Below are 15280 nucleotides of genomic sequence, written 5' to 3'. Positions count from 1 at the left end.
TATGTTATTCCACAACGATATGTTATTCTACAACAATATGTTATTCAATATGTTATTCTACAACAATATGTTATTCAATATGTTATTCTACAACAATATGTTATTCCACAACAATATGTTATTCTACAACAATATGTTATTCAATATGTTATTCTACAACCATATGTTATTCTACAACCATATGTTATTCTACAACAATATGCTATTCTACAACAATATGCTATTCTACAACAATATGTTATTCAATATGTTATTCTACAACAATATGTTATTCTACAACAATATGTTATTCAATATGTTATTCTACAACAATATGTTATTCAATATGTTATTCTACAACAATATGTTATTCAATATTCTCCAACAATATGTTATTCTACAACAATATGTTATTCTACAACAATATGTTATTCAATATGTTATTCTACAACAATATGTTATTCAATATGTTATTCTACAACAATATGTTATTCAATATGTTATTCTACAACAATATGTTATTCTACAACAATATGTTATTCAATATGTTATTCTACAACAATATGTTATTCAATATGTTATTCTACAACAATATGTTATTCAATATGTTATTCTACAACAATATGTTATTCAATATGCTATTCTACAACAATATGTTATTCTACAACAATATTTACATTTACATTTAAGTCATTTAGCAGACGCTCTTATCCAGAGCGACTTACAAATTGGTGCATTCACCTTATGACATCCAGTGGAACAGCCACTTTACAATAGTGCATCTACATATTTTAAGGGGGGTGAGAAGGATTACTTTATCCTATCCTAGGTATTCCTTAAAGAGGTGGGGTTTCAGGTGTCTCCGGAAGGTGGTGATTGACTCCGCTGTCCTGGCGTCGTGAGGGAGTTTGTTCCACCATTGGGGAGCCAGAGCAGCGAACAGTTTTGACTGGGCTGAGCGGGAACTGTACTTCCTCAGTGGTAGGGAGGCGAGCAGGCCAGAGGTGGATGAACGCAGTGCCCTTATTTGGGTGTAGGGCCTGATCAGAGCCTGGAGGTACTGAGGTGCCGTTCCCCTCATATGCTAATATGCTATTCTACAACAATATGCTATTCTACAACGATATGTTATTCTACAACAATATGCTATTCTACAACAATATGTTATTCAATATGCTATTCTACAACAATATGTTATTCAATATGTTATTCTACAACAATATGTTATTCAATATGTTATTCTACAACAATATGTTATTCAATATGTTATTCTACAACAATATGTTATTCAATATGCTATTCTACAACAATATGTTATTCAATATGTTATTCTACAACAATATGTTATTCAATATGTTATTCAATATGTTATTCTACAACCATATGTTATTCTACAACAATATGTTATTCCACAACCATATGTTATTCTACAACAATATGTTATTCTACAACAATATGTTATTCAATATGTTATTGTGTTATACCAGAATGGGTTGTCTTTGTGGACGTCTGTTCAATGTCTGTGTGTGATTAACCTGGCTGATGTGTAGTACCGTAGTGGCACTAACACCTGCTGGTGATTGTATCTGCCTCCCAAATCTTACCATAGCCCGTCTGTGGTCCACTACCTTCAATCAGAGTCCTATGGGCCCTGGTCAAAAGTAGTGCACCAAATAGAGAATAGGGTGCTATTTGGGACAAAGTCTATATTCAACATATTAATCATCAATACTCAAACTGTAACTGAATGAGTCAGTATTAATGATTGTTCTGTTTCAGTTCCAGCTCCCAGAAGATTACGTTTTAAAGTGCTGGGTACGAGCAAATTACATGTATCATGGAAAGAGCCGAAAGGGAAAGTCGACGGCTATAGAGTTTTATACCAGAGTGAACCAGGTAAGAGTTCTAATCATCTGTCTATGCCTTTAGTTGACGCATTCTACTGTATATAGTTCAGAATAGTAGAAGCTCTGTATCAGTCTGGTTCCATGCTGTATCAGTCTGGTCCAATGCTGTATGGGCTGTATCAGTCTGGTCCCATGCTGTATCAGTCTGGTTCCATGCTGTATGGGCTGTATCAGTCTGGTTCCATGCTGTATGGGCTATATAAGTCTGGTTCCATGCTGTATCAGTCTGGTTCCATGCTGTATGGGCTGTATCAGTCTGGTTCCATACTGTATGGGCTGTATCAGTCTGGTTCCATGCTGTACGGGCTGTATCAGTCTGGTTCCATGCTGCATCAGTCTGGTTTCATGCTGTATGGGCTGTGTCAGTCTGGTTCCATGCTGTATCAGTCTGGTTCCATGAATTATCAGTCTGGTCCCACTTTGAATGGTCTGTATCAGTCTGGTCCCATGCTGTATCAGTCTGGTTCCATGCTGTATGGGCTATATCAGTCTGGTCCCATGCTGTATGGGCTGTATCAGTCTGGTTCCATGCTGTATCAGTCTGGTTCCATGCTGTATGGGCTGAATCAGTCTGGTTCCAAGCTGTATGGGCTGTATAAGTCTGGTTCCATGCTGTATCAGTCTGGTTCCATGCTGTATGGGCTGTAACAGTCTGGTTCCATGCTGTATCAGTCTGGTCCCATGCTGTATGGGCTGTATCAGTCTGGTCCCATGCTGTATGGGCTGTATCAGTCTGGTCCCATGCTGTATGGGCTGTATCAGTCTGGTCCCATGCTGTATGGGCTGTATCAGTCTGGTCCCATGCTGTATGGGCTGTAACAGTCTGGTTCCATGATGCATGGGCTGTATCACTCTAGTTCCATGCTGTATCAGTCTGGTTCCATGCTGTATGGGCTGTATCAGCCTGGTTCCATGCTATATGGGCTGTATCAGTCTGGTCCCATGCTGTATGGGCTCTATCAGCCTGGTTCCATGCTATATGGGCTGTATCAGTCTGGTCCCATGCTGTATGGGCTCTATCAGTCTGGTTCCATGCTGTATGGGCTGTATCAGTCTGGTTCCATGATGTATGGGCTGTATCAGTCGAGTTCCATGCTGTATCAGTCTGGTTCCATGCTGTATCAGTCTGGTTCCATGCTGTATGGGCTGTAATCAGTCTGGTTCCATGCTGTATGGGCTGTATCAGTCTGGTTCCATGCTGTATCAGTCTGGTTCCATGCTGCATCAGTCTGGTTCCATGCTGTATGGCCTGTATCAGTCTGGTTCCATGCTGTATCAGTCTGGTTCCATGCTGTATGGGCTGTAATCAGTCTGATTCCATGCTGTATGGTCTGTATCAGTCTGGTTCCATGCTGTATCAGCCTGGTTCCATGCTGTATGGGCTGTATCAGTCTGGTCCCATGCTGTATGGGCTGTATCAGTCTGGTCCCGGGCTGTATCAGTCTGGTCCCATGCTGTATGGGCTGTATCAGTCTGGTTCCATGCTGCTGTATGGGCTGTATCAGTCTGGTCCCATGCTGTATGGGCTGTATCAGTCTGGTCCCATGCTGTATGGGCTGTATCAGTCTGGTCCCATGCTGTATGGGCTGTATCAGTCTGGTCCCATGCTGTATGGGCTGTATCAGTCTGGTCCCATGCTGTATCAGTCTGGTTCCATGCTGTATCAGTCTGGTTCCATGCTATATGGGCTGTATCAGTCTGGTCCCATGCTGTATGGGCTGTATCAGTCTGGTCCCATGCTGTATGGGCTCTATCAGTCTGGTTCCATGCTGTATGGGCTCTATCAGTCGAGTTCCATGCTGTATCAGTCTGGTTCCATGCTGTATCAGTCTGGTCCCATGCTGTATGGGCTGTAATCAGTCTGGTTCCATGCTGTATGGGCTGTATCAGTCTGGTCCCATGCTGTATGGGCTGTATCAGTCTAGTTCCATGCTGTATGGGCTGTATCAGTCTGGTCCCATACTGTATGGGCTCTATCAGTCTGGTTCCATGCTGTATGGGCTCTATCAGTCTGGTTCCATGCTGTATGGGCTGTATCAGTCTGGTTCCATGCTGTATCAGTCTGGTTCCATGACAAGTCTTCTATTGCTCTGCTGCTCGGTCTTCTATTCCTTACCAACCATTCCAGTGATCAAATCAGATCAAATATTCTTCTCAAGTGTTCCGAATACAAAAGGTGTCGACCTTACGGTGAAATGCTGACTTACAGGCCCTTAACCAACAATGCAGTTCAAGAAATAGAGTTTAGAAAATATGACCAAATAAACTCAAGTTAAAAAAAGAAGTAACACAATAAAATAACAGTAGTGAGGCTGTATACAGGTGGTACCGGTACCGAGTCAATGTGGAGGCTGTATACAGGTGGTACCGGTACCGAGTCAATGTGGAGGCTGTATACAGGTGGTACCGGTACCGAGTCAATGTGGAGACTATATACAGGTGGTACCGGTACCGAGTCAATGTGGAGGCTGTATACAGGGGGTACCGGTACCGAGTCAATGTGGAGGCTGTATACAGGTGGTACCGGTACCGAGTCAATGTGGAGGCTGTATACAGGGGGTACTGGTACCGAGTCAATGTGGAGGCTGTATACAGGTGGTACCGGTACCGAGTCCATGTGGAGGCTGTATACAGGTGGTACCGGTACCGAGTCAATGTGGAGGCTATATACAGGGGGTACTGGTACAGAGTCAATGTGGAGACTATATACAGGGGGTACCGGTACCGAGTCAATGTGGAGGCTATATACAGGGGGTACTGGTACCGAGTCAATGTGGAGGCTATATACAGAGGGTACCGGTACAGAGTCAATGTGGAGGCTATATACAGGGGGTACTGGTACCGAGTCAATGTGGAGGCTATATACAGGGGGTACTGGTACAGAGTCCATGTGGACATTTACATTTACATTTAAGTCATTTAGCAGACGCTCTTATCCAGAGCGACTTACAAATTGGTGCATTCACCTTATGACATCCAGTGGAACAGCCACTTTACAATAGTGCATCTAAATCTTTTAAGGGGGGTGAGAAGGATTACTTTATCCTATCCTAGGTATTCCTTAAAGAGGTGGGGTTTCAGGTGTCTCCGGAAGGTGGTGATTGACTCCGCTGTCCTAGCGTCGTGAGGGAGTTTGTTCCACCATTGGGGGGCCAGAGCAGCGAACAGTTTTGACTGGGCTGAGCGGGAACTGTACTTCCTCAGTGGTAGGGAGGCGAGCAGGCCAGAGGTGGATGAACGCAGTGCCCTTGTTTGTGTGTAGGGCCTGATCAGAGCCTGGAGGTACTGAGGTGCCGTTCCCCTCACAGCTCCGTAGGCAAGCACCATGGTCTTGTAGCGGATGCGAGCTTCAACTGGAAGCCAGTGGAGAGAGCGGAGGAGCGGGGTGACGTGAGAGAACTTGGGAAGGTTGAACACCAGACGGGCTGCGGCGTTCTGGATGAGTTGTAGGGGTTTAATGGCACAGGCAGGGAGCCCAGCCAACAGCGAGTTGCAGTAATCCAGACGGGAGATGAGAAGTGCCTGGATTAGGACCTGCGCCGCTTCCTGTGTGAGGCAGGGTCGTACTCTGCGGATGTTGTAGAGCATGAACCTACAGGAACGGGCCACCGCCTTGATGTTAGTTGAGAATGACAGGGTGTTGTCCAGGATCACGCCAAGGTTCTTAGCGCTCTGGGAGGAGGACACAATGGAGTTGTCAACCGTGATGGCGAGATCATGGAACGGGCAGTCCTTCCCCGGGAGGAAGAGCAGCTCCGTCTTGCCGAGGTTCAGCTTGAGGTGGTGATCCGTCATCCACACTGATATGTGGAGGCTGTATACAGGGGTACTGGTACAGAGTCAATGTGGAGGCTATATACAGGGGGTACTGGTACCGAGTCAATGTGGAGGCTATATACAGGTGGTACCGGTACAGAGTCAATGTGGAGACTATATACAGGGTATTACGGTACAGAGTCAACTTGGAGGCTATATACAGGGTGTTACGGTACAGAGTCAACGTGGAGACTATATACATGGGGTACCGGTACAGAGTCAACGTGGAGGTTATATACAGGGGTACTGGTACAGAGTCAATGTGGAGGCTATATACAGAGGGTACTGGTACAGAGTCAATGTGGAGACTATATACAGGGGTACTGGTACCAAGAGTCAATGTGGAGACTATATACAGGGGGTACTGGTACCAAGTCAATGTGGAGGCTATATACAGGGGTACCGGTACAGAGTCAATGTGGAGGCTATATACAGGGGGTACCGGTACTGAGTCAATGTGGAGGCTATATACAGGGGTACTGGTACCGAGTCAATGTGGAGGCTATATACAGAGGGTACCGGTACAGAGTCAATGTGGAGGCTATATACAGGGGGTACCGGTACTGAGTCAATGTGGAGACTATATACAGGGGGTACTGGTACCGGGTCCAGGTTTGTTGAGGTAATTGGTACATGTTGGTAAGAGTAAAGTGACTTTGCATAGATAATAAACAGCGAGTAGCAGCAGTGTTAAAACAAAGGGGGGGGGGGTGTCAATGTAAATAGTTGGGGTGATTAGTTGTTCAGCAGTCTTATGGCTTGAGGATAGAAGCTGTTAAGGAGACCTATACTTGGTGCTCAGGCATAGCTTGCAGCGCGGTGGCAGAGAGAACCATCTATGACTTAGGTGACAGGAGTTTTTGACAATTTTTTGGGCCTTCCTCTGACAATGCCTAGTATATAGGTCCTGGATGACGGAAAGCTTGGCCCTGGTGATGTACTGGGCCGTACGCACTTCCCTCTGTAGCACCTTACGGCCGGATGCTCTTGATGGTGCAGCTGTATAACTTCTTGAGGATCTGAGGACCCATGCCAAATCTTTTCAGTCTCCTAGGGGGAAAATATGTTGTCATGCCCTCTTCACAACTGTCTTGGTTTGTTTGGACCATGATAGTTTATTGGAGATGTGGACACCAAGGAACTTGAAACTCTCGACCTGCTCCACTACAGCCCCATTGATGTGAATGGGGGTGTGTTCGTCCCTCCATTTCCTGTTGTCCACGATCAGATCCTTTGTCTTGCTCACATTGAGGGAGAGGTTGTTGTCCTGGCAGTACACTGCCAGGTCTCTGACCTACTCCATATAGGCTGTCTCATCGTTGAAGTTGATCAGGCCTCCCAATGTTGTGTCGTCAGCAAACGTAATGATGGCGTTGGAGTCATGCTTGGCCACGCAGTCGTGGGTGAACAGGGAGTATAGCAGTGGACTAAGGACGCACTCCTGAGGGGCCCCCGTGTTAAAGATCAGCGTGGCAGATGTGTTGTTGCCTACCCTTACCACCTGGGGGTGACCCAGGAGGAAGTCCTGAATCCAGTTTCAGAGGAACGTGTTTAGTCCAAGGGTCCTTAGCTTAGTGATGAGCTTTGTGGGCACTATGATGTTGAATGCTGAGCTGTAGTCTCTGAACAGCCTTCCCACATAGGTCAAAGTGCTTTCAAAGCGCATCATGGCTACCAATGTGAGTGCTACGGGCGTAGTCATTTAGGCAGGTTACCTTAGTGCTCTTGGGCACAGGGACTATGGTGGTCTGCTTGAAACATTAGGTATTACAGACCCGGTCAGGGTGAGGTTGAACATGTCAGTGAAGACACTTGGCAGTTGGTCTGCGCATGCACACTTGGTAGTTGGTCTGCGTACACGTTCTGGTAATCCGTCCGGCCCTGAGGCTTGTGAATGTCGACCTGTTTAACGGTCTTGGGTGATCACACAGTCGTCCAGAACAGCTGGTGCTCTCATGTATGCTTCAGTGTTGCTTGCCCCGAAGCGAGCATGAAAGGCATTTAGCTCATCTGGTAGGCTTGCGTCACGGGGCAGCTCGTGGTTGAGTTTCCCTTTGTAGTCCTCAATAGTTTGCAAGCCCTGCCACATGTGACGAGCGTCAGAGCCGGTGTAGTAGGATTCAATCTTAGTACTGACGCTTTGCCTGTTTGATAGTTTGGGATTTCTTATAAGCGTCCAGATTACTGTCCTGCTCCATGAAAGCGGAAGCTCTAGCCTTTAGCCCGGTGCGGATGTTGCTTGTCATCCATGACTTCTGGTTGGGATAAGTACATACGGTCACTGTGGGGACGAAGTCATCGATGCACTTATTGATGAAGCCGTTGACTGAGATGGTATACTCCTCAATGCCATTGGATGAATCCCGAAACATATTCAAGTCTGTGCTAGCAAAACAATCCTGTAGCATAGCATCCACATCATATGACCACTTCCGTATTGAGCGAGTCACTGGTACTTCCTGCTTTAGTTTTTGCTTGAAAGCAGGAATCTGGAGGGTAGAATTATGGTCAGATTTGCCAAATGGAGGGCGAGGGAGAGCTTTGTATGCATCTCTGTGTATGGAATAAAGCTGGTTTAGAGTTTTTTTTCCTCTAGTTGCACATGTGACATGCTGGTAGAAATGAGGTCAAGTTTGCCTGCATTAAAGTCCCCGGCCACTAGGGGCACCGGATCTGGATGAGCATTTTCTTGTTTGCTTATGGCCTTCTACAGCTCGTTGAGTGCGCTCTTAGTGCCAACATCGGTTTGTGCTGGTAAATAGACGGCTCAGAAAAATATAGATGAAAACTCTCTTGGTAGATAGTGTGGTCTACAGCTTATCATGAGGTACTCTACTTCAGGCGAGCAATACCTCGAGACTTCCTTAATATTAGACATCACACAACAGCTGTTATTGACAAATAGACACACACCTCCACCCCTCGTCTTACCAGACGTAGCTGTTCTGTCCTGCCGATGCACAGAAAACTCAGCCAACTGTATATCATCCATGTCGTCGTTCAGCCACAACTGTGAAACATAAGATATTACAGTTTTTAATGTCCTGTTGGTAGGATAGTCTCGAACTGAGATCATCTGGTTTATTCTCCAGTGATTGCACGTTGGCCAATAGAACGTTTGGTAGAGGCGGGGAACCCAGTCGCCGACTAATTCTCACAAGGCACCCCAATCTCCGCCCCTGTATTTCCGTATTTTCTTCATGCGAATGACAGGGATTTTGGGCCTGGTCTCGGAGAACCAGTATATCCTTCGTGTCGGACTCATTAAAGAAAAAGTCTTTGTCCAGTTTGAGGTGAGTAATCACTGCTCTGATATCCAGAATGTCTTTTCAGTCATAAAAGAGGGTAGCAGAAAAATTATGTACAGAATATGTTACAAACAATGTAACAAAACCACACAAAATAGCACAATTGGTTAGGAGCATGTTAAACGGAAGCTATCCCCTCTGGCGCCATTATGAATGAACCCAGGGTAATGATAATGAATGAACCCAGGGTAATGACAATGAATGAACCCAGGGTAATGATAATGAATTAACCCTGGGTAATGACACTGAATGAACCCAGGGTAATGACAATGAATGAACCCAGGGTAATGATAACCAATGCACATAGGGTACTGATAATGAATGAACACAGGGTAATGATAATGAATGAACCCAGGGTAATGACAATGAATGAACCCATGGTAATGATAATGACTGATAATGAATGAACCCAGGGATAATGACTAATGAATGAACCCAGGGTAATGATAATGAATTAACCCTGAACCCAGGGTAATGGTAACCCAGGAATAATGAATGAACACAGGGTAATGATAATGAATGAACCCAGGGTAATGATAATGAATGCACATAGGGTAATGATAATGAATGAACCCAGGGTAATGATAATGAATGAACCCACATAGGGTACTGATAATGAATGAACACAGGGTAATGATAATGAATGAACCCAGGGTAATGATAATGAATGCACATAGGGTACTGATAATGAATGAACCCAGGGTAATGATAATGAATGCACATAGGGTACTGATAATGAATGAACCCAGGGTAATGATAATGAATGAACACAGGGAAGAGTTGGTTAAACACACTGGACCACAGAAGACATGTTTTGAAAAAGGGGTTTATTTGATCTTGAAATCAACCCAGGGTAAACGCCCCCATACAGCTGAATGAATGAATCTTGACAATGAATAGAATCTTGATATTGATAAGACAGCAGCAACAGTTGTGGGACCCGGCTTAGAGAGTTTTTGGGAATATTTACCCTGTCTGTCTGTAAGGAAGGTCAGTGTTTTGAAAAAGGGGTTTATTTGATCTTGACAAAGCCTGTCAGACATCTTGATTAAACAATGAGGACAGAGACACACAACACACACACACACACAGACATCACAATGAGGACAGAGATCACACACACACACACACACACACACACACACACACACACACACACACACACACACACACACACACACACACACACACACACACACACACACACACACACACACACACACACACACACACACACACACCGGTCCACCCTCCCCCAACCTGCTGTTCAGTGAAAAGTAATTCTGTGGTCTATTGACCAGCCCCTCTGGGGCCCCTCCCTTTGTTAAAGACACAACAAAATAATTTGACCTGATGTGTCGTTGATTGATCCTGTACTTCCTCCTGGGAGATCACCTATGCGTTAGTTGCACAAATCCACTCCAGTTCCAATGTTCCCTAATGTTCCACCTCGGAGAAGCCTTCGGTTTCTGACTAATGAGAGATGCTGGGGTTGGAGCAGGACATGTGATTGTTTGGGTTTCAGGGCTCGATATATACGCTTGTCAGCTTGCCCGGGGGCAAGGGAAACAAATAGTTGTACAAGCAAATTATAGATTTAAATTGTAAAACAAAAATCACAATATCAAACAATTAGGCTACTTCAATCAGAATCAAAGTGTCCTCTGGATGCAATGTTTTGCTCACTGTCCTCCCAATCTCTGCAGAGCGCATCGGAGTAGCATTTCTCTCGGCCTGCATTGATCGGCACGAGGGGACTTTCAATCATCTAGTTGCGAGATGTGTTTTTGAGATCAAAGCGAGCCGTGTTTGCACATTTGTTGATTAATAGTTGCTTGGGAGTTATTTGCCTGTTTCTAGCAGATTTTTGGTCAGCATGGTGTGCATCACCTGGGTGTGTGGCAGTGGGCCATTGAGAGAGAGAGAGAGAGAGACACTAGATGGTGGTCCTTCTGTAGCTCAGTTGGTAGAGCATGGCGCTTGTAGCGCCAGGGTAGTGGGTTCGATCCCCGGGACCACCCATACGTAGAATGTATGCACACATGACTGTAAGTCGCTTTGGATAAAAGCGTCTGCTAAATGGCATATATTATATATATTAGATAACCAGCTAATCTACACAATGTTTTGAATTGGCTCGTTAACTATGTAACTATTCACATGTATTCATATAATGTCCCACATCCTAAAATAACTTTCCACCAGCTCTCCTGTGGAACCACAAATGGCCAGGATGTAGTTGTTACAGGGTGCACCGTTGATGAAACCAATGCTGCAGACTCTGCTTGTAAAATCGTCTCTCAAGCGCTCACAATTGGCTAGGATCGTCCTCTATTCAATAGTGACCATGAAATTCTGACAAAGTAAAACAATATTCTTAGAATAATCTAATTGGGTGGCCAGGAGAGACCAGGAGAGATACTGGGTGTGTAGGGTGGCCAGTCCTCCTCCTGTCGAGACCAGGAGAGATACTGGGTGTGCAGGGAGGCCAGCCCTCCTCCTGTAGAGACCAGGAGAGATACTGTGTGTGCAGGGTGGCCAGCCCTCCTCCTGTCGAGACCAGGAGAGATACTGTGTGTGCAGGGTGGCCAGCCCTCCTGTAGAGACCAGGAGAGATACTGTGTGTGCAGGGTGGCCAGCCCTCCTGTAGAGACCAGGAGAGATACTGGGTGTGTAGGATGGCCAGCCCTCCTCCTGTAGAGACCAGGAGAGATACTGTGTGTGCAGGGTGGCCATCCCTCCTGTAGAGACCAGGAGATATACTGTGTGTGCAGGGTGGCCAGCCCTCCTGTAGAGACCAGGAGAGATACTGGGTGTATAGGGTGGCCCAGCCTTCTCCTGTCGAGACCAGGAGAGATACTGGGTGTGCAGGGTGGCCAGCCCTCCTCCTGTAGAGACCAGGAGAGATACTGAGTGTGCAGGGTGGCCAGTCCTTCTCCTGTCGAGACCAGGAGAGATACTGGGTGTGTAGGGTGGCCAGTCCTCCTCCTGTAGAGACCAGGAGAGATACTGGGTATGTAGGATGGCCAGCCCTCCTCCTGTCGAGACCAGGAGAGATACTGGGTGTGCAGGGTGGCCAGTCCTCCTCCTGTAGAGACCAGGAGAGATACTGGGTGTGGGTGGCCAGTCCTACTCTGTCCTTCTCTGTCGAGAGACCAGGAGAGATACTGGGTGTGTAGGGTGGCCAGTCCTTCTCCTGTAGAGACCAGGAGAGATACTGGGTGTGTAGGGTGGCCAGCCCTTCCTGTAGAGACCAGGAGAGATACTGGGTGTGTAGGGTGGCCAGCCCTCCTCCTGTAGAGACCAGGAGAGATACTGGGTGTGTAGGGTGGCCAGCCCTTCTCCTGTAGAGACCAGTGAGAGATACTGGGTGTGTAGAGATACCAGGAGAGATGGGTTTGCAGGCTTTTGCTCAAGCCCTGCTCGAACACACCATATTGTAAAACAAATCAGCTGCTCAACAGGATAAGCTGACTCTGGTGTGTTTGAGCAGGGTTGGATAAAAAGCCTGCACCCCCAACAGCTCTCTTCGGACCACGTGTTTTATACTGTAGCCGATCAGTGCAGTCTTTTTTACTTTGCGGGGGGGGGTGTGCCTTGCTTAAGGCCACAACGGCAGGAGATATACTACATGGGACTACGACCAGCAGCCTTCCATTGACAATACCAGTGAGACCAGCAGCCTTCCATTAACAATACCAGTGAGACCAGCCGTCTTCCATTGACAATACCAGTGAGACCAGCAGCCTTCCATTAACAATACCAGTGAGACCAGCAGTCTTCCATTGACAATACCAGTGAGACCAGCATCCTTCCATTAACAATACCAGTGAGACCAGCAGTCTTCCATTGACAATACCAGTGAGACCAGCAGTCTTCCATTAACAATACCAGTGAGACCAGCAGCCTTCCATTGACCGTACCAGTGATAATAGTGAAGGTGAAGTGGCTCCTGGCATCACCTTTCTGGCCCATGGTGTTACAGACCTGTTTTTCAAGTGACTTGAGCTTTCTGACACGTCAACATGATGTCCTACATGTCTGAAGGACAGGTGGCTAAAAATGTTAGTGTCAAACCCTGGGTTTGTATCAGCAATCAGCCTGCCTGGTCTCCTGTTGAGCTCTCTGTGTCTGGGTCTAATGAGGTATAATACTATTCCTGTTGAGCTCTCTGTTTCTGGGTCTAATGAGGTATAATACTATTCCCGATGAGGTCTCTGTCTCTGGGTCTAATGAGGTATAATACTATTCCTGTTGGGTCTAATGAGGTATAATACTATTCCTGTTGGGTCTAATGAGGTATAATACTATTCCTGTTGGGTCTAATGAGGTATAATACTATTCCTGTTGGGTCTAATGAGGTATAATATTATTCCTGTTGGGTCTAATGAGGTATATTACTATTCCTGTTGGGTCTAATGAGGTATATTACTATTCCTGTTGGGTCTAATGAGGTATAATACTATTCCTGTTGGGTCTAATGAGGTATAATACTATTCCTGTTGGGTCTAATGAGGTATAATACTATTCCTGTTGGGTCTAATTAGGTATATTACTATTCCTGTTGGGTCTAATTAGGTATAATACTATTCCTGTTGGGTCTAATGAGGTATATTACTATTCCTGTTGGGTCTAACTAGGTATATTACTATTCCTGTTGGGTCTAATTAGGTATATTACTATTCCTGTTGGGTCTAATGAGGTATAATACTATTTCTGTTGAGCTCTCTGTCTCTGGGTCTAATGAGGTATAATACTATTCCTGTTGGGTCTAATGAGGTATAATACTATTCCTGTTGGGTCTAATGAGGTATATTACTATTCCTGTTGGGTCTAATGAGGTATAATACTATTTCTGTTGAGCTCTCTGTCTCTGGGTCTAATGAGGTATAATACTATTCCTGTTGGGTCTAATGAGGTATAATACTATTCCTGTTGGGTCTAATGAGGTATAATACTATTCCTGTTGGGTCTAATGAGGTATATTACTATTCCTGTTGGGTCTAATGAGGTATATTACTATTCCTGTTGGGTATAATGAGGTATAATACTATTCCTGTTGGGTATAATGAGGTATAATACTATTCCTGTTGGGTCTAATGAGGTATAATACTATTCCTGTTGGGTCTAATGAGGTATATTACTATTCCCGTTGGGTCTAATTAGGTATATTACTATTCCCGTTGGGTCTAATTAGGTATATTACTATTCCCGTTGGGTCTAATTAGGTATATTACTATTCCCGTTGGGTCTAATTAGGTATATTACTATTCCCGTTGGGTCTAATTAGGTATATTACTATTCCTGTTGGGTCTAATTAGGTATATTACTATTCCTGTTGGGTCTAATGAGGTATAATACTATTCTTGTTGGGTCTAATGAGGTATATTACTATTCCTGTTGGGTCTAATGAGGTATATTACTATTCCTGTTGGGTCTAATTAGGTATAATACTATTCCTGTTGGGTCTAATGAGGTATATTACTATTCCTGTTGGGTCTAATTAGGTATATTACTATTCCTGTTGGGTCTAATTAGGTATATTACTATTCCTGTTGGGTCTAATGAGGTATAATACTATTCCTGTTGGGTCTAATGAGGTATAATACTATTCCTGTTGGGTCTAATGAGGTATATTACTATTCCTGTTGGGTCTAATTAGGTATATTACTATTCCTGTTGGGTCTAATGAGGTATATTACTATTCCTGTTGGGTCTAATGAGGTATATTACTATTCCTGTTGGGTCTAATGAGTTATAATACTATTCCTGTTGGGTCTAATGAGGTATATTACTATTCCTGTTGGGTCTAATGAGTTATAATACTATTCCTGTTGGGTCTAATGAGGTATAATACTATACCTGTTCAGACCAGTCACCTAGCCCAGTGTCCACTGTTTATCATAGTGACTGGGAGAGAGACCATTCTCCTAGCCCAGTGTCCACTGTTTATCATAGTAAATGGGAGAGAGACCATTCTCCTAGCCCAGTGTCCACTGTTTATCATAGTAAATGGGAGAGAGACCTTTCTCCTAGCTCAGTGTCCACTGTTTATCATAGTGGCTGGGAGAGAGACCATTCTCCTAACCCAGTGTCCACTGTTTATCATAGTGGCTGGGAGAGAGACCATTCTCCTAACCCAGTGTCCACTGTTTATCATAGTGACTGGGAGAGAGACCATTCTCCTAGCCCAGTGTCCACTGATTATCATAGTGACTGGGAGAGAGACCATTCTCCTAACCCAGTGTCCACTGTTTATCATAGTGGCTG

At 45.0% G+C, this 15280-nt stretch overlaps 1 protein-coding gene across 1 annotated transcript in view; it reads left to right on the top strand.

Annotated features, from left to right (window-relative positions):
* LOC124020799 (collagen alpha-1(XIV) chain-like) overlaps positions 1 to 15280 on the top strand; it is a 268028-nt gene that overhangs the window by 17963 nt on the left and 234785 nt on the right. Inside the window, exon 3 of the mRNA XM_046336070.1 lies at positions 1759 to 1875. The gene's annotated coding sequence lies outside the window, so the exon portion shown is untranslated. The remainder of the gene's footprint in view (positions 1 to 1758; positions 1876 to 15280) is intronic.

The sequence above is a fragment of the Oncorhynchus gorbuscha genome, unplaced genomic scaffold (assembly GCF_021184085.1).
Source record: "Oncorhynchus gorbuscha isolate QuinsamMale2020 ecotype Even-year unplaced genomic scaffold, OgorEven_v1.0 Un_scaffold_914, whole genome shotgun sequence".
In the NCBI taxonomy this organism is placed as follows: domain Eukaryota; kingdom Metazoa; phylum Chordata; class Actinopteri; order Salmoniformes; family Salmonidae; genus Oncorhynchus; species Oncorhynchus gorbuscha.
Note: the sequence above shows the minus strand (reverse complement) of the source record. Positions and strands in the feature narration are given on the sequence as shown.